General features: G+C 55.1%; 21 non-coding genes and 17 pseudogenes across 21 annotated transcripts; all 38 read left to right on the forward strand.

The window, feature by feature from the left end:
• The first annotated feature begins 164 nt into the window (after nt 1–164).
• LOC135604008 (5S ribosomal RNA) lies at nt 165–283 on the forward strand (annotated as a pseudogene).
• A 350-nt stretch (nt 284–633) lies between these two features.
• Nucleotides 634–752, forward strand: LOC135599633 (5S ribosomal RNA). The gene has a single exon (XR_010481980.1). It is a non-coding gene; the product is annotated as a 5S ribosomal RNA (ribosomal RNA).
• Nucleotides 753–1101: 349 nt separating this feature from the next.
• On the forward strand, nt 1102–1220 carry LOC135599552 (5S ribosomal RNA). The gene has a single exon (XR_010481906.1). It is a non-coding gene; the product is annotated as a 5S ribosomal RNA (ribosomal RNA).
• An 819-nt stretch (nt 1221–2039) lies between these two features.
• On the forward strand, nt 2040–2158 carry LOC135602112 (5S ribosomal RNA). The gene has a single exon (XR_010483952.1). It is a non-coding gene; the product is annotated as a 5S ribosomal RNA (ribosomal RNA).
• A 350-nt stretch (nt 2159–2508) lies between these two features.
• On the forward strand, nt 2509–2627 carry LOC135601208 (5S ribosomal RNA). The gene has a single exon (XR_010483508.1). It is a non-coding gene; the product is annotated as a 5S ribosomal RNA (ribosomal RNA).
• Nucleotides 2628–2977: 350 nt separating this feature from the next.
• Nucleotides 2978–3096, forward strand: LOC135604642 (5S ribosomal RNA; annotated as a pseudogene).
• Nucleotides 3097–3446: 350 nt separating this feature from the next.
• LOC135600175 (5S ribosomal RNA) lies at nt 3447–3565 on the forward strand. Its single transcript, XR_010482502.1, has one exon. It is a non-coding gene; the product is annotated as a 5S ribosomal RNA (ribosomal RNA).
• A 350-nt stretch (nt 3566–3915) lies between these two features.
• On the forward strand, nt 3916–4034 carry LOC135604535 (5S ribosomal RNA; annotated as a pseudogene).
• A 350-nt stretch (nt 4035–4384) lies between these two features.
• Nucleotides 4385–4503, forward strand: LOC135602513 (5S ribosomal RNA; annotated as a pseudogene).
• Nucleotides 4504–4853: 350 nt separating this feature from the next.
• LOC135602078 (5S ribosomal RNA) lies at nt 4854–4971 on the forward strand (annotated as a pseudogene).
• A 349-nt stretch (nt 4972–5320) lies between these two features.
• LOC135599265 (5S ribosomal RNA) lies at nt 5321–5439 on the forward strand (annotated as a pseudogene).
• A 350-nt stretch (nt 5440–5789) lies between these two features.
• LOC135599371 (5S ribosomal RNA) lies at nt 5790–5908 on the forward strand. Its single transcript, XR_010481881.1, has one exon. It is a non-coding gene; the product is annotated as a 5S ribosomal RNA (ribosomal RNA).
• Nucleotides 5909–6257: 349 nt separating this feature from the next.
• On the forward strand, nt 6258–6376 carry LOC135604175 (5S ribosomal RNA; annotated as a pseudogene).
• Nucleotides 6377–6726: 350 nt separating this feature from the next.
• LOC135603238 (5S ribosomal RNA) lies at nt 6727–6845 on the forward strand (annotated as a pseudogene).
• Nucleotides 6846–7195: 350 nt separating this feature from the next.
• LOC135603499 (5S ribosomal RNA) lies at nt 7196–7314 on the forward strand (annotated as a pseudogene).
• A 350-nt stretch (nt 7315–7664) lies between these two features.
• LOC135603695 (5S ribosomal RNA) lies at nt 7665–7783 on the forward strand (annotated as a pseudogene).
• Nucleotides 7784–8133: 350 nt separating this feature from the next.
• On the forward strand, nt 8134–8252 carry LOC135600100 (5S ribosomal RNA). Its single transcript, XR_010482431.1, has one exon. It is a non-coding gene; the product is annotated as a 5S ribosomal RNA (ribosomal RNA).
• A 349-nt stretch (nt 8253–8601) lies between these two features.
• Nucleotides 8602–8720, forward strand: LOC135603503 (5S ribosomal RNA; annotated as a pseudogene).
• Nucleotides 8721–9070: 350 nt separating this feature from the next.
• On the forward strand, nt 9071–9189 carry LOC135601855 (5S ribosomal RNA; annotated as a pseudogene).
• Nucleotides 9190–9539: 350 nt separating this feature from the next.
• LOC135602354 (5S ribosomal RNA) lies at nt 9540–9658 on the forward strand. The gene has a single exon (XR_010483976.1). It is a non-coding gene; the product is annotated as a 5S ribosomal RNA (ribosomal RNA).
• A 348-nt stretch (nt 9659–10006) lies between these two features.
• On the forward strand, nt 10007–10125 carry LOC135599950 (5S ribosomal RNA). Its single transcript, XR_010482287.1, has one exon. It is a non-coding gene; the product is annotated as a 5S ribosomal RNA (ribosomal RNA).
• A 350-nt stretch (nt 10126–10475) lies between these two features.
• Nucleotides 10476–10594, forward strand: LOC135600015 (5S ribosomal RNA). The gene has a single exon (XR_010482350.1). It is a non-coding gene; the product is annotated as a 5S ribosomal RNA (ribosomal RNA).
• Nucleotides 10595–10943: 349 nt separating this feature from the next.
• On the forward strand, nt 10944–11062 carry LOC135603289 (5S ribosomal RNA; annotated as a pseudogene).
• Nucleotides 11063–11412: 350 nt separating this feature from the next.
• LOC135599871 (5S ribosomal RNA) lies at nt 11413–11531 on the forward strand. The gene has a single exon (XR_010482212.1). It is a non-coding gene; the product is annotated as a 5S ribosomal RNA (ribosomal RNA).
• Nucleotides 11532–11881: 350 nt separating this feature from the next.
• LOC135602468 (5S ribosomal RNA) lies at nt 11882–12000 on the forward strand. Its single transcript, XR_010483987.1, has one exon. It is a non-coding gene; the product is annotated as a 5S ribosomal RNA (ribosomal RNA).
• Nucleotides 12001–12349: 349 nt separating this feature from the next.
• On the forward strand, nt 12350–12468 carry LOC135601411 (5S ribosomal RNA). Its single transcript, XR_010483706.1, has one exon. It is a non-coding gene; the product is annotated as a 5S ribosomal RNA (ribosomal RNA).
• A 350-nt stretch (nt 12469–12818) lies between these two features.
• On the forward strand, nt 12819–12937 carry LOC135602581 (5S ribosomal RNA). The gene has a single exon (XR_010483998.1). It is a non-coding gene; the product is annotated as a 5S ribosomal RNA (ribosomal RNA).
• A 349-nt stretch (nt 12938–13286) lies between these two features.
• Nucleotides 13287–13405, forward strand: LOC135603291 (5S ribosomal RNA; annotated as a pseudogene).
• Nucleotides 13406–13755: 350 nt separating this feature from the next.
• On the forward strand, nt 13756–13874 carry LOC135600933 (5S ribosomal RNA). The gene has a single exon (XR_010483242.1). It is a non-coding gene; the product is annotated as a 5S ribosomal RNA (ribosomal RNA).
• Nucleotides 13875–14224: 350 nt separating this feature from the next.
• LOC135602695 (5S ribosomal RNA) lies at nt 14225–14343 on the forward strand. Its single transcript, XR_010484009.1, has one exon. It is a non-coding gene; the product is annotated as a 5S ribosomal RNA (ribosomal RNA).
• A 348-nt stretch (nt 14344–14691) lies between these two features.
• On the forward strand, nt 14692–14810 carry LOC135603292 (5S ribosomal RNA; annotated as a pseudogene).
• A 350-nt stretch (nt 14811–15160) lies between these two features.
• Nucleotides 15161–15279, forward strand: LOC135600934 (5S ribosomal RNA). The gene has a single exon (XR_010483243.1). It is a non-coding gene; the product is annotated as a 5S ribosomal RNA (ribosomal RNA).
• A 350-nt stretch (nt 15280–15629) lies between these two features.
• On the forward strand, nt 15630–15748 carry LOC135602808 (5S ribosomal RNA). Its single transcript, XR_010484026.1, has one exon. It is a non-coding gene; the product is annotated as a 5S ribosomal RNA (ribosomal RNA).
• A 349-nt stretch (nt 15749–16097) lies between these two features.
• Nucleotides 16098–16216, forward strand: LOC135602707 (5S ribosomal RNA; annotated as a pseudogene).
• Nucleotides 16217–16566: 350 nt separating this feature from the next.
• LOC135602920 (5S ribosomal RNA) lies at nt 16567–16685 on the forward strand. The gene has a single exon (XR_010484060.1). It is a non-coding gene; the product is annotated as a 5S ribosomal RNA (ribosomal RNA).
• A 349-nt stretch (nt 16686–17034) lies between these two features.
• On the forward strand, nt 17035–17153 carry LOC135602301 (5S ribosomal RNA; annotated as a pseudogene).
• Nucleotides 17154–17503: 350 nt separating this feature from the next.
• Nucleotides 17504–17622, forward strand: LOC135600923 (5S ribosomal RNA). The gene has a single exon (XR_010483233.1). It is a non-coding gene; the product is annotated as a 5S ribosomal RNA (ribosomal RNA).
• Nucleotides 17623–17972: 350 nt separating this feature from the next.
• Nucleotides 17973–18091, forward strand: LOC135604062 (5S ribosomal RNA). The gene has a single exon (XR_010484189.1). It is a non-coding gene; the product is annotated as a 5S ribosomal RNA (ribosomal RNA).
• The last annotated feature ends 48 nt before the right edge of the window (nt 18092–18139 follow it).

The following is an 18139-nucleotide window of genomic DNA, read 5'->3' on the forward strand; positions in this document are numbered from 1 at the left end:
CGTGACCGATACGCAGTCGTTGGGCTAGTGCTCGGAGAGAGCTTGCAATAGGGATTTCGTGAACGTTCGAGAAAGCACCGACGGTTTCGTGACGGGCAAGAGGCTCCGGACGTTGATGCGCTGGCCGCGACGTGCACATAGGCGAGGGACGAAGCACGCGAAACGGGTGCGATAATGCCAGCACTAAAGCACCGGATCCCATCAGAACTTCGAAGTTAAGCTTACTTTGGAGAGAGTAGTACGAGGATAGGTGACCCCTTGGGAAGTCCTCGGGTTGCACTCCTTTTTGCATCCTGAGATACGAAACATCTCCTGTAGACCCCCGAGACGATTGTTTTGGGGCTCAGAATTTGCCGTCACCGCTACGCAGTCAGTATCGTGGGGCTTGGAGACAGCTTTCCGGATTGGAGTCGCAATAGCGATTCCGATATCGTTCTAGAAAGTGCCGATGGTTTCGACGCGCGCTTGCCGTGACCGACACGCAGTCGTTGGGCTAGGGCTCGGAGAGAGCTTGCAATAGGTATTTCGTGAACGTTCGAGAAAGCGTCGACGGTTTCGTGACGGGCAAGAGGCTCCGGACATTGATGCGCCGGCCGCGACGTGCACATAGGCGAGGGACGAAGCACGCGAAACGGGTGCGATAATGCCAGCACTAAGGCACCGGATCCCATCAGCACTCCGAAGTTAAGCGTGCTTTGGCGAGAGTAGTACTAGGATGGGTGACCCCCTGGGAAGTCCTCATGTTGCACTCCTTTTGCGTCCCGAGATACGAAACATCTCCCGTAGACCTCCGAGATGATTGTTTTGGGGCTCGGAATTTACCGTGACTGCTACGCAGTTAGTATCGTGGGGTTCGGAGAGAGCTTTCCGTATTGGGGTCGCAATAGCGATTCCGAGATCGTTCTAGAAAGTGCCGATGGTTTCAACGCGCGCTTGCCGTTACCGATACACAATCGTTGGGCTAGGGCTCGGAGAGAGCTTGCAATAGGGATTTCGTGAACGTTCGAGAAAGCGCCGACGATTTCGTGATGGGATAGAGGCTCCGGACATTGATGCGCCGGCCGCGACGTGCACATAGGCGAGGGACGAAGCACGCGAAACGGGTGCGATAATGCCAGCACTAAAGCACCGGATCCCATCAGCAATCTGAAGTTAAGCGTGCTTTGGCGAGAGTAGTACTAGGATGGGTGACCCCCTGGGAAGTCCTCGTGTTGCACTCCTTTTTGCGTCCCGAGATACGAAACATCTCATGTAGACCTCCGAGACGATTGTTTTGGGGCTCGGAATTTACCGTGATTGCTACGTAGTTAGTATCTTGGGGCTCGGAGAGGGCTTTCCGGATTGGGGTGGCAATAGCGATTCCGAGATCGTTCTAGAAAGTGCCGATGGTTTCGACGCGCGCTTGCCGTGACCGATACGCAGTCGTTGGGCTAGGGCTCGGAGAGAGCTTGCAATAGGGATTTCGTGAACGTTCGAGAAAGCGTCGACGGTTTCGTGACGGGCAAGAGACTCTGGACGTTGATGCGCCGGCCGCGACGTGCACATAGGCGAAGGACGAAGCACGCGAAACGGGTGGGATAATGCTAGAACTAAAGCACCGGATCCCATCAGAACACCGAAGTTAAGCGTGCTTTCGACAGAGTAGTACTAGGATTGGTGACCCCCTGGAAAGTCCTCATGTTGTACTGCTTTTTGCGTTCCGAGATACGAAACATCTCCCGTAGACCTCCGAGACGATTGTTTTGGGGCTCGGAATTTGCCGTGACCGCTACGCAGTCAGTATCGTGGGGCTCGGAGAGAGCTTTCCAGATTGGGGTCGCAATAGCGATTCCGAGATCGTTCTAGAAAGTGCCGATGGTTTCGACGCACGCTTGCCGTGACCGATACGCAGTCGTTGGGCTAGGGCTCGGAGAGAGCTTGCAATTGGGATTTCGTGAACGTTCGAGAAATCGCCGACGGTTTCGTGACGGGCAAGAGACTCCGGACGTTGATGCGCCGGCCGCGACGTGCACATAGGCGAGGGACGAAGCACGCGAAACGGGTGCGATAATGCCAGCACTAAAGCACTGGATCCCATCAGCACTCCGAAGTTAATCGTGCTTTGGCGAGAGTAGTACTAGGATGGGTGACCCCCTGGGAAGTCCTCGTGTTGCACTCCTTTTTGCGTCCCGAGATACGAAACATCTCATGTAGACCTCCGAGACGATTGTTTTGGGGCTCGGAATTTAACGTGATTGCTACGCAGTTAGTATCTTGGGGCTCGGAGAGAGCTTTCCGGATTGGGGTGGCAATAGCGATTCCGAGATCGTTCTAGAAAGTGCCGATGGTTTCGACGCGCGCTTGACGTTACCGATACACAATCGTTGGGCTAGGGCTCGGAGAGAGCTTGTAATAGGGATTTCGTGAAAGTTCGAGAAAGCGCCGACGGTTTCGTGACGGGCAAGAGGCTCCGAAAATTGATGCGCCGGCCACGACGTGCACATAGGCGAGGGACGAAGCACGCGAAACGGGTGCGATAATGCCAGCACTAAAGCACCGGATCCCATCAGCAATCCGAAGTTAAGCGTGCTTTGGCGAGAGTAGTACTAGGATGGGTGACCCCCTGGGAAGTCCTCGTGTTGCACTCCTTTTTGCGTCCCGAGATACGAAACATCTCAGGTAGACCTCCGAGACGATTGTTTTGGGGCTCAGAATTTACAGTGACTGCTACGCAGTTAGTATCGTGGGGCTCGGAGAGAGCTTTCCGTATTTGGGTGGCAATAGCGATTCCGATATCGTTCTAGAAAGTGCCGATTGTTTCGACGCGCGCTTGCCGTGACCTATACGTAGTCGTTGGGCTAGGGCTCGGAGAGAGCTTGCAATAGAGATTTCGTGAACGTTCGAGAAAGCGTCGACGGTTTCGTGACGGGCAAGAGACTCCGGACGTTGATGCGCCGGCCGCGACGTGCACATAGGCGAAGGACGAAGCACGCGAAATGAGTGGGATAATGCTAGAACTAAAGCACCGGATCCCATCAGAACTCCGAAGTTAAGCGTGCTTTCGACAAAGTAGTACTAGGATTGGTGACCCCCTGGAAAGTCCTCGTGTTGCACTCCTTTTTGCGTCCCGAGATACGAAACATCTCCCGTAGACCTCCGAGACGATTGTTTTGGGGCTCGGAATTTGCCGTGACCGCTACGCAGTCAGTATCGTGGGGCTCGGAGAGAGCTTTCCGGATTGGGGTCGCAATAGCGATTCCGAGATCGTTCTAGAAAGTGCCGATGGTTTCGACGCGCGCTTGCAGTGACCGATACACAGTCGTCGGGCTAGGGCTCGGAGAGAGCTTGCAATAGGGATTTCGTGAACGTTCGAGAAAGCGCCGACGGTTTCGTGACGGGCAAGAGGCTCCGGACATTGATGCTCCGGCCGCGACGTGCACATAGGCGAGGGACGAAGCGCGCGAAATGGGTGCGATAATGCCAGCACTAAAGCACCGGATCCCATCAGCAATCCGAAGTTAAGCGTGCATTGGTGAGAGTAGTACTAGGATGGGTGACCCCTTGGGAAGTCCTCGTGTTGCACTCCTTTTTGCGTCCTGAGATACGAAATATCTCACGTAGACCTCCGAGACGATTGTTTTGGGGCTCGGAGTTTACCGTGACTGCTACGCAGTTAGTATCGTGGGGCTCGGAGAGAGCTTTCCGGATTGGGGTGGCAATAGCGATTCCGAGATCGTTCTAGAAAGTGCCGATTGTTTCGACGCGCGCTTGCCGTGACCTATACACAGTCGTTGGGCTAGGGCTCGGAGAGAGCTTGCAATAGGGATTTCGTGAACGTTCGAGAAAGCGCCGACGGTTTCGTGACGGGCAAGAGGTTCCGGACGTTGATGCGCCGGCCGCGACGTGCACATAGGCGAAGGACGAAGCACGCGAAACGGGAGCGATAATGCTAGAACTAAAGCACCGGATCCCATCAGAACTCCGAAGTTTAGCGTGCTTTCGAGAGAGTAGTACTAGGATTGGTGACCCCTTGGAAAGTCCTCGTGTTGCACTCCTTTTTGCGTCCCGAGATACGAAACACCTCCCGTAGACCTCCGAGACGATTGTTTTGGGGCTCGGAATTAGCCGTGACCGCTACGCAGTCAGTATAGTGGGGCTCGGAGAGAGCTTTCCGGATTGGGGTCGCAATAGCGATTCCGAGATCGTTCTAGAAAGTGCCGATGGTTTCGACGTGCGCTTGCCGTGACCGATACGCCGTCGTTGGGCTAGGGCTCGGAGAGAGCTTGCAATAGGGATTTCGTGAACGTTCGAGAAAGCGCCGACGGTTTCGTGACGGGCAAGAGGCTACGGGCGTTGATGAGCTGGCCGCAACGTGCACATAGGCGAGGGACGAAGCAAGCGAAACGAATGCGATAATGCCAGCACTAAAGCACCGGATCCCATCAGAACTCTGAAGTTAAGCGTACTTTGGAGAGAGTAGTACTAGGATGGGTGAACCCCAGGGAAGTCCTCGTGTTGCACTCCTTTTTGCGTCCCGAGATACGAAACATCTCCCGTAGACCCCCGAGACGATTGTTTTGGGGCTCGGAATTTGCCGTGACTGCTACGCAGTCAGTATCGTGGGGCTCGGAGAGAGCTTTCCGGATTGGGGTCGCAATAGCGATTCCGATATCATTCTAGAAATTGCCGATGGTTTCGACGCGCGCTTGCCGTGACCGATACGCAGTCGTTGGGCTAGGGCTCGGAGAGAGCTTGCAATAGGGATTTCGTGAACGTTTGAGAAAGCGCTGACGGTTTCGTGACGGGCAAGAGGCTCCGGACATTGATGTGCCGGCCGTGACGTGCACATAGGCGAGGGACGAAGCACGCGAAACGAGTGCGATAATGCCAGCAGTAAAGTACCGGATCCCATCAGCACTCCGAAGTTAAGCGTGCTTTGGCGAGAGTAGTGTAGGATGGGTGACCCCCTGGGAAGTCCTCGTGTTGCACTCCTTTTGCGTCCCGAGATACGAAACATCTCCCGTAGACCTCTGAGACGATTGTTTTGGGGCTCGGAATTTACCGTGACCGCTACGCAGTTAGTATCGTGGGGCTCGGAAAGAGCTTTCCGGATTGGGGTCGCAATAGCGATTCCGAGATCGTTCTAGAAAGTGCCGAGGGTTTCGACGCATGCTTGCCGTGACCGATACGCTGTCGTTGGGCTAGGGCTCGGAGAGAACTTGCAATAGGGATTTCGTGAACGTTCGAGAAAGCGTCGATGGTTTCGTGACGGGCAAGAGGCTCCGGACGTTGATGCGCCGGCCTCGACGTGCACATAGGCGAAGGACGAAGCATGCGAAACGGGTGTGATAATGCCAGCACTAAAGAACCAGATCCCATCAGAACACCGAAGTTAAGCGTGCTTTCGAGAGAGTAGTACTAGGATTGGTGACCCCCTGGAAAGTCCTCGTGTTGCACTCCTTTTTGCGTCCCGAGAAACGAAACATCTCTCGTAGACCTCCGAGACGATCGTTTTGGGGCACGGAATTTGCCGTGACCGCTACGCAGTTAGTATCGTGGGGCTCGAAGAGAGCTTTCCGGATTGGGGTCGCAATAGCGATTCCGATATCGTTCTAGAAAGTGCCGATGGTTTCGACGCGCTCTTGCCGTGACCGATACGCAGTCGTTGGGCTAGGGCTCGGGGAGAGCTTGCAATAGGGATTTCGTGAACGTTCAAGAAAGTGCCGACGGTTTCGTGACGGGCAAGAGGCTCCGGACATTGATGCGCCGGCCGCGACGTGCACATAAGCGAGGGACGAAGCACGCGAAACGGGTGCGATAATGCCAGCACTAAAGCACCGGATCCCATCAGCACTCCGAAGTTAAGCGTGCTTTGGCGAGAGTAGTACTACGATGGGTGACCCCCTGGGAAGTCCTCGTGTTGCACTCCTTTTGCGTCCCGAGATACGAAACATCTCCCGTAGACCTCCGAGATGATTGTTTTGGGGCTCGGTATTTACCGTGATTGCTACGCAGTTAGTATCGTGGGGCTCGGAGAGAGCTTTCCGGATTGGGGAGGCAATAGCGATTCGGAGATCATTCTAAAAAGTGCCGATGGTTTCGACACGCGCTTGCCGTGACCGATACGCAGTCGTTGGGCTAGGGCTCGGAGAGAGCATGCAATAGGGATTTCGTGAACGTTCGAGAAAGCGCCGATGGTTTCGTGACGGGCAAGAGGCTCCGAACGTTGATGCGCCTGCCGCGACGTGCACATAGGCGAAGGACGAAGCACGCGAAACGGGTGCGATAATGCTAGAACTAAAGCACCGGATCCCATCAGAACTCCGAAGTTAAGCGTGCTTTCGAGAGAGTAGTACTAGGATTGGTGACCCCCTGGAAAGTCTTCGTGTTGCACTTCTTTTTGCGTCCCGAGATACGAAACATCTCCTGTAGACCTCCGAGACGATTGTTTTGGGGCTCGGAATTTGCCGTGACCGCTACGCTGTCAGTATCGCGGGGCTCGGAGAGAGCTTTCCGGATTGGGGTCGCAATAGAGATTCCGAGATCGTTCTAGAAAGTGCCGATGGTTTCGACGCGCGCTTGCCGTGACCGATACGCAGTCGTTGGGCTAGTGCTCGGAGACAGCTTGCAATAGGGATTTCGTGAACGTTCGAGAAAGCGCCGACGGTTTCGTGACGGGCAAGAGGCTCCGGACGTTGATGCGCTGGCCACGACGTGCACATAGGCGAGGGACGAAGTACGCGAAACGGGTGCGATAATGCCAGCACTAAAGCACCGGATCCCATCAGAACTTCGAAGTTAAGCATAATTTGGAGAGAGTAGTACTAGGATGGGTGACCCCCTGGGAAGTCCTCGTGTTGCAATCCTTTTTGCATCCCGAGATACGAAACATCTCCCATAGACCCCCGAGACGATTGTTTTGGGGCTCGGAATTTGCCGTGACCGCTACGCAGTCAGTATCGTGGGGCTCGGAGAGAGCTTTCCGGATTGGGGTCGCAATAGCGATTCCGATATCATTCTAGAAAGTGCCGATGGTTTGGACGCGCGCTTGCCGTGACCGACACGCAGTCGTTGGGCTAGGGCTCGGAGAGATCTTGCAATAGGGATTTCGTGAACGTTCGAGAAAGCGCCGACGGTTTCGTGACGGGCAAGAGGCTCCGGACGTTGATGCGCTGGCCGCGACGTGCACATAGGCGAGGGACGAAGCACGCGAAACGGATGCGATAATGCCAGCACTAAAGCACCGGATCCCATCGGAACTTCGAAGATAAGCGTACTTTGGAGAGAGTAGTACTCGGATGGGTGACCCCCTGGGAAGTCCTCGTGTGGCACTCCTTTTTGCGTCCCGAGATACGAAACATCTCCCGTAGACCCCCGAGACGATTGTTTTGGGGCTCGGAAATTGCCGTGACCACTACGCAGTCAGTATCGTGGGGCTCGGAGAGAGCTTTCCGGATTGGGGTCGCAATAGCGATTCCGAGATCGTTCTAGAAAGTGCCGATAGTTTTGACGCGCGCTTGCCGTGACCGACACGCAGTCGTTGGGCTAGGGCTCGGAGAGAGCTTGCAATAGGGATTTCGTGAACGTTCGAGAAAGCGCCGACGGTTTCGTGACGGGCAAGAGGCTCTGGACGTTGATGCGCTGGCCGCGACGTGCACATAGGCGAGGGACGAAGCACGCGAAACGGGTGCGATAATGCCTGCACTAAAGCACCGGATCCCATCAGAACTCTGAAGTTAAGCGTACTTTGGAGAGAGTAATACTACGATGGGTGACCCCCAGGGAAGTCCTCGTGTTGGACTCCTTTTTGCGTCCCGAGATACGAAACATCTCCCGTAGACCCCCGAGACGATTGTTTTGGGGCTCGGAATTTGCCGTGACCGCTACGCAGTCAGTATCGTGGGGCTCGGAGAGAGCTTTCCGGATTGGGGTCGCAATAGCGATTCCGAGATCGTTCTATAAAGTGCCGAGGGTTTCGACGCGCGCTTGCCGTGACCGATACGCAGTCGTTGGGCTAGGGCTCGGAGAGAGCTTGCAATAGGGATTTCGTGAACTTTCGAGAAAGCGCTGACGGTTTCGTGACGGGCAAGAGGCTCCGGACATTGATGTGCCGGCCGTGACGTGCACATAGGCGAGGGACGAAGCACGCGAAACGAGTGCGATAATGCCAGCAGTAAAGCACCGGATCCCATCGGCACTCCGAAGTTAAGCGTGCTTTGGCGAGAGTAGTGCTAGGATGGGTGACCCCCTGGGAAGTCCTCGTGTTGCACTCCTTTTGCGTCCCGAGATACGAAACATCTCCCGTAGACCTCTGAGACGATTGTTTTGGGGCTCGGAATTTACCGTGACTGCTACACAGTTAGTATCGTGGGGCTCGGAGAGAGCTTTCCGGATTGGGGTAGCAATAGCGATTCCGAGATTGTTCTAGAAAGTGCCGATGGTTTCGACGCGCGCTTGCCATGACCGATACGCAGTCATTGGGCTAGGGCTCGGAGAGAGCATGCAATAGGGATTTCGTGAACGTTCGAGAAAGCGCCGATGGTTTCGTGACGTGCAAGCGGCTACGGACGTTGATGCGCCGGTCGCGACGTGCATATAGGCGAAGGACGAAGCACGCGAAATGGGTGCGATAATGCAAGAACTAAAGCACCGGATCCCATCAGAACTCCCAAGTTAAGCGTGCTTTCGAGAGAGTAGTACTAGGATTGGTGACCCCCTAGGAAGTCCTCGTGTTGCACTCCTTTTTGCGTCCCGAGATACGAAACATCTCCCGTACACCGCCGAGACGATTGTTTTGGGGCTCGGAATTTACCGTGACTGCTACGCAGTTAGTATCGTGGGGCTCGGAGAGAGCTTTCCGGATTGGGGTGCCAATAGCGATTCCGAGATCGTTCTAGAAAGTGCCGATGGTTTCGACGCGCGCTTGCCGTGACCGATACGCAGTCGTTGGGCTAGGGCTCGGAGAGAGCATGCAATAGGGATTTCGTGAACGTTCGAGAAAGCGCCGATGGTTTCGTGATGGGCAAGAGGCTCCGGACGTTGATGCGCCGGTCGCGACGTGCATATAGGCGAAGGACGAAGCACGCGAAACGGGTGTGATAATGCAAGAACTAAAGCACCGGATCCCATCAGAACTCCGAAGTTAAGCGTGCTTTCGAGAGAGTAGTACTAGGATTGGTGACCCCCTGGGAAGTCCTCGTGTTGCACTCCTTTTTGCGTCCCGAGATACGAAATATCTCCCGTAGACCCCCGAGACGATTGTTTTGGGGCTCGGAATTTGCCGTGACCGCTACGCAGTCAGTATCGTGGGGCTCGGATAGAGCTTTCCGGATTGGGGTCGCAATAGCGATTCCGATTTCGTTCTAGAAAGTGCCGATGGTTTGGACGCGCGCTTGCCGTGACCGACACGCAGTCGTTGGGCTAGGGCTCGGAGATAGCTTGCAATATGGATTTCGTGAACGTTCGAGAAAGCGTCGACGGTTTCGTGACGGGCAAGAGGCTCCGGACATTGATGAGCCGGCCGCGACGTGCACATAGGCGAGGGACGAAGCACGCGAAACGGGTGCGATAATGCCAGCACTAAAGCACCGGATCCCATCAGCACTCCGAAGTTAAGCGTGCTTTGGCGAGAGTAGTACTAGGATGGGTGACCCCCTGGGAAGTCCTCGTGTTGCACTCCTTTTGCGTCCCGAGATACGAAACATCTCCCGTAGACCTCCGAGACGATTGTTTTGGAGCTCGAAATTTACCGTGACTGCTACGCAGTTAGTATCGTGGGGCTCGGAGAGAGCTTTCCGGATTGGGGTCGCAATAGCGATTCCGAGATCGTTCTAGAAAGTGCCGACGGTTTCGACGCGCGCTTGCCGTGACCGATACGCAATCGTTGGGCTAGGGCTCGGAGAGAGCTTGCAATAGGGATTTCGTGAACGTTCGAGAAAGCGCCGATGGTTTCGTGACAGGCAAGAGGCTCCGGACGTTGATGCGCCGGTCGTGACGTGCATATAGGCGAAGGACGAACACGCGAAACGGGTGCGATAATGCAAGAACTAAAGCACCGGATCCCATCAGAACTCTGAAGTTAAGCATACTTTGGAGAGAGTAGTACTAGGATGGGTGACCCCCTGGGAAGTCCTCGTGTTGCACTCCTTTTTGTGTCCCGAGATACGAAACATCTCCCGTAGACCCCCGAGACGATTGTTTTGGGGCTCGGAATTTGCCGTGACCGTTATGCAGTCTGTATCGTGGGGCTCGGAGAGAGCTTTCCGGATTTGGGTCGCAATAGCGATTTTGATATCATTCTAGAAAGTGCCGATAGTTTGGACGCGCGCTTGCCATGACCGACACGCAGACGTTGGGCTAGGGCTCGGAGAGAGCTTGCAATAGTGATTTCGTGAACGTTCGAGAAAGCGCCGACGGTTTCGTGACGGGCAAGAGGCTCCGGACATTGATGCGCCGGCCGTGACGTGCACATAGGCGAGGGACGAAGCACGCGAAACGGGTGCGATAATGCCAGCACTAAAGCACCGGATCCCATCAGCACTCCAAAGTTAAGCGTGCTTTGGCGAGAGTAGTACTAGGATGGGTGACCCCCTGGGAAGTCCTCGTGTTGCACTCCTTTTGCGTCCCGAGATACGAAACATCTCCCGTAGACCTCCGAGTTGATTGTTTTGCGGCTCAGAATTTACTGTGACTGGTACGCAGTTAGTATCGTGGGGCTCGGAGAGAGCTTTCCGGATTGGGGTGGCAATAGCGATTCCGAGATCGTTCTAGAAAGTGCCGATGGTTTCGACGCGCGCTTGCCATGACCGATACGCAGTCGTTGGGCTAGGGCTCGGAGAGAGCATGCAATAGGGATTTCGTGAACGTTCGAGAAAGCGCCGATGGTTTCGTGACGGGAAAGAGGCTCCGGACGTTGATGCGCCGGTCGCGACGTGCATATAGGCGAAGGACGAAGCACGCGAAACGGGTGCGATAATGCAAGAACTAAAGCACCGGATCCCATCAGAACTCCGAAGTTAAGCGTGCTTTCGAGAGAGTAGTACTAGGATTGGTGACCCCCTGGAAAGTCTTCGTGTTGCACTCCTTTTTGCGTCCCGAGATACGTAACATCTCCCGTAGACCTCCGAGCCGATTGTTTTGGGGCTCGGAATTTGCCGTGACCGCTACGCAGTCAATATCGTGGGGCTCGGAGAGAGCTTTCCGGATTGGGGTCGCAATAGCGATTCCGAGATCGTTCTAGAAAGTGCCGATGGTTTCGACGCGCGCTTGCCGTGACCGATACGCAGTCGTTGGGCTAGGGCTCGGAGAGAGCTTGCAATAGGGATTTCGTGAATGTTCGAGAAAGCGCCGACGGTTTCGTGACGGGCAAGAGGCTCCGGACGTTGATGCGCTGGCCCCGACGTGCACATAGGCGAGGGACGAAACACGCGAAACGGGTGCGATAATGCAAGCACTAAAGCACCGGATCCCATCAGAACTTTGAAGTTAAGCGTACTTTGGAGAGAGTAGTACTAGGATGGGTGACCCCCTGGGAAGTCCTCATGTTGCACTCCTTTTTGCGTCCCGAGATACAAAACATCTCCCGTAGACCCCCGAGACGATTGTTTTGGGGCTCGGAATTTGCCGTGATCGCTACGCAGTTAGTATCGTGGGGCTCGGAGAGAGCTTTCTGGATTGGGGTCGCAATAGCGATTCCGATATCGTTCTAGAAAGTGCCGATGGTTTGGACACGCGCTTGCCGTGACCGACACGCAGTCCTTGGGCTAGGGCTCGGAGAGAGCTTGCAATAGGGATTTCGTGAACGTTCGAGAAAGCGCCGACGGTTTCGTGACGGGCAAGAGGCTCCGGACATTGATGCGCCGGCCGCGACGTGCACATAGGCGAGGGACGAAGCACGCGAAATGGGTGCGATAATGCCAGCACTAAAGCACCGGATCCCATCAGCACTCCGAAGTTAAGCGTGCTTTGGCGAGAGTAGTACTAGGATGGGTGACCCCCTGGGAAGTCCTCGTGTTGCACTCCTTTTGCGTCCCGAGATACGAAACATCTCCCGTAGAGCTCCGAGTTGATTGTTTTGGGGCTCGGAATTTACCGTGACTGCTACGCAGTTAGTATCGTGGGGCTCGGAGAGAGCTTTCCGGATTGGGGTGGCAATAGCGATTCCGAGATCGTTCTAGAAAGTGCCGATGGTTTCGACGCGCGCTTGCCGTGACCGATACGCAGTCATTGGGCTAGGGCTCGGAGAGAGCATGCAATAGGGATTTTGTGAACGTTCGAGAAAGCGCCGATGGTTTCGTGACGGGCAAGAGGCTCTGGACGTTGATGCGCCGGTCGCGACGTGCATATAGGCGAAGGACGAAGCACGTGAAACGGGTGTGATAATGCAAGAACTAAAGCACCGGATCCCATCAGAACTCCGAAGTTAAGCGTGCTTTAGAGAGAGTAGTACTAGGATTGGTGACCCCCTGGGAAGTCCTCATGTTGCACTCCTTTTTGCGTCCCGACATACGAAACATCTCCCGTAGACCGCCGAGACGATTGTTTTGGGGCTCGGAATTTGCCGTGACCGCTACGCAGTCAGTATCGTTGGGCTCGGAGAGAGCTTTCCGGATTGGGGTCGCAATAGCGATTCCGATATCATTTTAGAAAGTGCCGATGGTTTGGACGCGCGCTTGCCGTGACCGACACGCAGTCGTTGGGCTAGGGCTCGGAGAGAGCTTGCAATATTGATTTCGTGAACGTTCGAGAAAGCGCCGACGGTTTCGTGACGGGCAAGAGGCTCCGGACATTGATGCGCTGGCCGCGACGTGCACATAGGCGAGGGACGAAGCACGCGAAACGGGTGCGATAATGCCAGCACTAAAGCACCGGATCCCATCAGCACTCCGAAGTTAAGCGTGCTTTGGCGAGAGTAGTACTAGGATGGGTGACCCCCTGGGAAGTCCTCGTGTTGCACTCCTTTTGCGTCCCGAGATACGAAACATCTCCCGTAGACCTCCGAGTTGATTGTTTTGGGGCTCAGAATTTACCGTGACTGCTACGCAGTTAGTATCCTGGGGCTCGGAGAGAGCTTTCCGGATTGGGGTGGCAATAGCGATTCCGAGATCGTTCTAGAATGTGCCGATGGTTTCGACGCGCACTTGCCATGACCGATACGCAGTCGTTGGGCAAGGGCTCGGAGAGAGCATGCAATAGGGATTTCGTGAACGTTCGAGAAAGCGCCGATGGTTTCGTGACGGGCAAGAGGCTCCGGACGTTGATGCGCCGGTCGCGACGTGCATATAGGCGAAGGACGAAGCACGCGAAACGGGTGCGATAATGCAAGAACTAAAGCACCGGATCCCATCAGAACTCCGAAGTTAAGCGTGCTTTCGAGAGAGTAGTACTAGGATTGGTGACCCCCTGGAAAGTCTTCGTGTTGCACTCCTTTTTGCGTCCCGAGATACGAAACATCTCCCGTAGACCTCCGAGACGATTGTTTTGGGGCTCGGAATTTGCCGTGACCGCTACGCAGTCAATATCGTGGGGCTCGGAGAGAGCTTTCCGGATTGGGGTCGCAATAGCGATTCCGAGATCGTTCTAGAAAGTGCCGATGGTTTCGACGCACGCTTGCCGTGACCGATACGCAGTCGTTGGGCTAGGGCTCGGAGAGAGCTTGCAATAGGGATTTCGTGAATGTTCGAGAAAGCGCCGACGGTTTCGTGACGGGCAAGAGTCTCCGGACGTTGATGCGCTGGCCGCGACGTGCACATAGGCGAGGGACGAAACACGCGAAACGGGTGCGATAATGCAAGCCCTAAAGCACCGGATCCCATCAGAACTTTGAAGTTAAGCGTACTTTGGAGAGAGTAGTACTAGGATGGGTGACCCCCTGGGAAGTCCTCGTGTTGCACTCCTTTTTGCGTCCCGAGATACAAAACATCTCCCGTAGACCCCCGAGACGATTGTTTTGGGGCTCGAAATTTGCCGTGATTGCTACGCAGTCAGTATCGTGGGGCTCGGAGAGAGCTTTCCGGATTGGGGTCGCAATAGCGATTCCGATATCGTTCTAGTAAGTGCCAATGGTTTGGACGCGCGCTTGCCGTGACCGACACGCAGTCCTTGGGCTAGGGCTCGGAGAGAGCTTGCAATAGGGATTTCGTGAACGTTCGAGAAAGCGCCGACGGTTTCGTGACGGGCAAGAGGCTCCGGACATTGATGCGCCGGCCGCGACGTGCACATAGGCAAGGGACGAAGCACGCGAAATGGGTGCGATAATGCCAGCACTAAAGCACCGGATCCCATCAGCACTCCGAAGTTAAGCGTGCTTTGGCGAGAGTAGTACTAGGATGGGTGACCCCCTGGGAAGTCCTCGTGTTGCACTCCTTTTGCGTCCCGAGGTACGAAACATCTCCCGTAGACCTCCGAGACGATTGTTTTGGGGCTCGGAATTTACATGACCGCTATGCAGTCAGTATCGTGGGGCTCGGAGAGAGCTTTCCGGATTGGGGTCGCAATAGCGATTCCGATATCGTTTTAGAAAGTGCCGATGGTTTGGACGCGCGCTTGCCGTGACCGACACGCATTCGTTGGGCTAGGGCTCGGAGAGAGCTTGCAATATGGATTTCGTGAACGTTCGAGAAAGCGCCGACGGTTTCGTTACGGGCAAGAGGCTCCGGACATTAATGCGCCGGCCGCGACGTGCACATAGGCGAAGGACGAAGCACGCGAAACGGGTGCGATAATGCAAGAACTAAAGCACCGGATCCCATCAGAACTCCGAAGTTAAGCGTGCTTTCGAGAGAGTAGTACTAGGATTGGTGACCCCCTGGAAAGTCTTCGTGTTGCACTCCTTTTTGCGTCCCGAGATACGAAACATCTCCCGTAGACCTCCGAGACGATTGTTTTGGGGCTCGGAATTTGCCGTGACCGCTACGCAGTCAATATCGTGGGGCTCGGAGAGAGCTTTCCAGATTGAGGTCGCAATAGCGATTCCAAGATCGTTCTAGAAAGTGCCGATGGTTTCGACGCGCGCTTGCCGTGACCGATACGCAGTCGTTGGGCTAGGGCTCGGAGAGAGCTTGCAATAGGGATTTCGTGAATGTTCGAGAAAGCGCCGACGGTTTCGTGACGGGCAAGAGGCTCCGGACGTTGATGCGCTGGCCGCGACGTGCACATAGGCGAGGGACGAAACACGCGAAACGGGTGCGATAATGCAAGCCCTAAAGCACCGGATCCCATCAGAACTTTGAAGTTAAGCGTACTTTGGAGAGAGTAGTACTAGGATGGGTGACCCCCTGGGAAGTCCTCGTGTTGCACTCCTTTTTGCGTCCCGAGATACAAAACATCTCCCGTAGACCCCCGAGACGATTGTTTTGGGGCTCGAAATTTGCCGTGATCGCTACGCAGTCAGTATCGTGGGGCTCGGAGAGAGCTTTCCGGATTGGGGTCGCAATAGCAATTCCGATATCGTTCTAGAAAGTGCTGATGGTTTGGACGCGCGCTTGCCGTGACCGACACGCAGTCCTTGGGCTAGGGCTCGGAGAGAGCTTGCAATAGGGATTTCGTGAACGTTCGAGAAAGCGCCGACGGTTTCGTGACGGGCAAGAGGCTCCGGACATTGATGCGCCGGCCGCGACGTGCACATAGGCAAGGGACGAAGCACGCGAAATGGGTGCGATAATGCCAGCACTAAAGCACCGGATCCCATCAGCACTCCGAAGTTAAGCGTGCTTTGGCGAGAGTAGTACTAGGATGGGTGACCCCCTGGGAAGTCCTCGTGTTGCACTCCTTTTGCGTCCCGAGATACGAAACATCTCCCGTAGAGCTCCGAGTTGATTGTTTTGGGGCTCAGAATTTACCGTGACTGCTACGCAGTTAGTATCGTGGGGCTCGGAGAGAGCTTTCCGGATTGGGGTGGCAATAGCGATTCCGAGATCGTTCTAGAAAATGCCGATGGTTTCGACGCGCGCTTGCCGTGACAGATACGCAGTCGTTGGGCTAGGGCTCGGAGAGAGCATGCAATAGGGATTTCGTGAACGTTCGAGAAAGCGCCGATGGTTTCGTGACGGGCAAGAGGCTCCGGACGTTGATGCGCCGGTCGCGACGTGCATATAGGCGAATGACGAAGCACGTGAAACGGGTGTGATAATGCAAGAACTAAAGCACCGGATCCCATCAGAACTCCGAAGTTAAGTGTGCTTTAGAGAGAGTAGTACTAGGATTGGTGACCCCAAGGGAAGTCCTCGTGTTGCACTCCTTTTTGCGTCCCGAGATACGAAACATCTCCCGTAGACCGCCGAGACGATTGTTTTGGGGCTCGGAATTTGCCGTGACCACTACGCAGTCAGTAATGTGGGGCTCGGAGAGAGCTTTCCGGATTGGGGTCGCAATAGCGATTCCGATATCGTTCTAGAAAGTGCCGATGGTTTGGACGCGCGCTTGCCGTGACCGACACACAGTCGTTGGGCTAGGGCTCGGAGAGAGCTTGCAATATGGATTTCGTGAACGTTCGAGAAAGCGCCGACGGTTTCGTGACGGGCAAGAGGCTCCGGACATTGATGCGCCGGCCGCGACGTGCACATAGGCGAGGGACGAAGCACGCGAAACGGGTGCGATAATGCCAGCACTAAAGCACCGGATCCCATCAGCACTCCGAAGTTAAGCGTGCTTTGGCGAGAGTAGTACTAGGATGGGTGACCCCCTGGGAAGTCCTCGTGTTGCACTCCTTTTGCGTCCCGAGATACGAAACATCTCCCGTAGAGCTCCGAGTTGATTGTTTTGGGACTCGGAATTTACCGTGACTGCTACGCAGTTAGTATCGTGGGGCTCGGAGAGAGCTTTCCGGATTGGGGTGGCAATAGTGATTCCGAGATCGTTCTAGAAAGTGCCGATGGTTTCGACGCGCGCTTGCCGTGATCGATACGCAGTCGTTGGGCTAGGGCTCGGAGAGAGCATGCAATAGGGATTTCGTGAACGTTCGAGAAAGCGCCGATGGTTTCGTGACGGGCAAGAGGCTCCGGACGTTGATACGCCTGTCGCGACGTGCATATAGGCGAAGGACGAAGCACGCGAAACGGGTGCGATAATGCAAGAACTAAAGCACCGGATCCCATCAGAACTCCAAAGTTAAGCGTGCTTTCGAGAGAGTAGTACTAGGATTGGTGACCCCCTGGGAAGTCCTCGTGTTGCACTCCTTTTTGCGTCCCGAGATACGAAACATCTCCCGTAGACCTCCGAGACGATTGTTTTGGGGCTCGGAATTTGCCGTGACCGCTACGCAGTCAGTATCGTGGGGCTCGGAGAGAGCTTTCCGGATTGGGGTCGCAATAGCGATTCCGAGACCGTTCTAGAAAGTGCCGATGGTTTCGACGCGCGCTTGCCGTGACCGATACGTAGTCGTTGGGCTAGAGCTCGGAGAGAGCTTGCAATAGGGATTTCATGAATGTTCGAGAAAGCGCCGACGGTTTCGTGACGGGCAAGAGGCTCCGGACGTTGATGCGCTGGCCGCGACGTGCACATACGCGAGGGACGAAACACGCGAAACGGGTGCGATAATGCAAGCACTAAACCACCGGATCCCATCAGAACTTCGAAGTTAACCGTACTTTGGAGAGTGTAGTACTAGGATGGGTGACCCCCTGGGAAGTCCTCGTGTTGCACTCCTTTTTGCTTCCCAAGATACAAAACATCTCCCGTAGACCCCCGAGACGATTGATTTGGGGCTCGGAATTTGCCGTGACCGCTACGCAGTCAGTATCGTGGGGCTCGGAGAGAGCTTTCCGGATTGGGGTCGCAATAGCGATTCTGAGATCGTTCTAGAATGTGCCGATGGTTTCGACGCGCGCTTGCCGTGACCGATACGCAGTCGTTGGGCTAGGGCTCGGAGATAGCTTGCAATAGGGATTTCGTGAACGTTCGAGAAAGCGCCGACGGTTTCGTGACGGGCAAGAGGCTCCGGACATTGATGCGCTGGACGCGACGTGCACATAGGCGAGGGACGAAGCACGCGAAATGGGTGCGATAATGCCAGCACTAAAGCACCGGATCCCATCAGCACTCCGAAGTTAAGCGTGCTTTGGCGAGAGTAGTACTAGGATGGGTGACCCCATGGGAAGTCCTCGTGTTGCACTCCTTTTGCGTCCCGAGATACGAAACATCTCCCGTAGAGCTCCGAGTTGAT

This window comes from Musa acuminata, chromosome BXJ2-1 (genome assembly GCF_036884655.1).
Source record: "Musa acuminata AAA Group cultivar baxijiao chromosome BXJ2-1, Cavendish_Baxijiao_AAA, whole genome shotgun sequence".
In the NCBI taxonomy this organism is placed as follows: domain Eukaryota; kingdom Viridiplantae; phylum Streptophyta; class Magnoliopsida; order Zingiberales; family Musaceae; genus Musa; species Musa acuminata.